Genomic DNA, 1,359 nt, shown 5'->3' on the forward strand with positions numbered 1-1,359 from the left:
GTGAAAATATTTGCAGTGTGTGTGTCTGTGGGTTTTAAAACAACACTTTGTAGTCTAGGTAAACTGATGTTTTAAACTGTGCACCTTTATAAATTGTTACATCCAAAACGTCAACTGATTTATCTGATATTCTGGCCTTAAGATTGATATTGTCATCATGTTGATTTAATAGCTAAAAACGTTCCAAAATTCTTGTTTAGAATGTGTCCAAATGATATATATGGTGTATATCGTCGAAATATCTGAGGTATAAAAAAGTGATTTACTCGATTTCTTTACAACAGCCTCTTCCCATTCGGCGACATAGATGAATGCAAAATTGTATGTATGTATGTACGTACGTACACATGACATTGTATGTATGTATGTGTATGTATGTATGTATGTATGTATATATGTATTATGTATGTATGTATGCATGTAAATGTGTGAATGTACGTACGTTTGTACATACGTGTGTTTGTGCATGCATGTGTGCGTATCCATGTGTGTGTGTATGTATGTATGTATCTATGTATATATATATATATATATATATATATATATATATATATATGTATATATATGTATATATATATATATATATATATATATATATACACACACACACACACACTAGCATACGCCCGTGAGTATAAACGTTCATACATACCACCGCACCAGTCTGACGTGATGAACAACTATTGACTGCCGAATTTTGTCAGCGAGGTGTTAGGATTGTTGATAGATCAGTGGCTGGTGTTTGAACATTTACAAATATACGCTCATCCACTGCAGATCGTACTGAGACAAACAGATGTTGTCCACGTGCGAGCGACTGCCAATACGAGCAGAAATCCGTAAATGTTTTCACATGTCTTGGGAGCGCCTTTGATTTCTACACACACACACACAATATGTCATTGTGGTGGAAACAAAAGCATTTTGCACCACACGCCCCGGGGACTAAATGTTACGTACATTAAAATCATCGAGGGAACAGCTAAATTATACCGTTATAAAACTAAATAAAAACGCATACTACATATTATATATCAATCACTCACCACCCATGTTGCTTTAGGCACGTCTCCAAAATTGTACACAATTAAGATTTTGTTTTCAACGTAAGGTCTGGTTACGTCACTGAATGTTCAGTGGTTTCATTTTTTATTCTCTCCATGACAGACGAAGGAAGAAACACGTCGTCGATATAATATGGCATTGAGTGGTTAGTAGTGTTGATGTGCTTTAAGTAATGTTAATGATGCTGCCCATGTATAAAGGTTAGAAAAAAGTTTGTTTTGTTTAACGACACCACTAGAGCACATTGATTTATTAATCATCGGCTATTGCATGTCAAACATTTGGTAACTTTGA

At 34.7% G+C, this 1,359-nt stretch overlaps 1 protein-coding gene across 1 annotated transcript in view; it reads right to left on the bottom strand.

Moving 5' to 3' along the window:
- LOC121384550 (galactosylceramide sulfotransferase-like) overlaps window positions 1-814 on the bottom strand; it is a 17,020-nt gene extending 16,206 nt beyond the window's left edge. The window contains exon 1 of the mRNA XM_041514989.1: window positions 653-814. The gene's annotated coding sequence lies outside the window, so the exon portion shown is untranslated. The remainder of the gene's footprint in view (window positions 1-652) is intronic.
- Between the last annotated feature and the right edge of the window lie 545 nt (window positions 815-1,359).

This window comes from Gigantopelta aegis, chromosome 10 (genome assembly GCF_016097555.1).
Source record: "Gigantopelta aegis isolate Gae_Host chromosome 10, Gae_host_genome, whole genome shotgun sequence".
In the NCBI taxonomy this organism is placed as follows: Eukaryota; Metazoa; Mollusca; class Gastropoda; order Neomphalida; family Peltospiridae; genus Gigantopelta; species Gigantopelta aegis.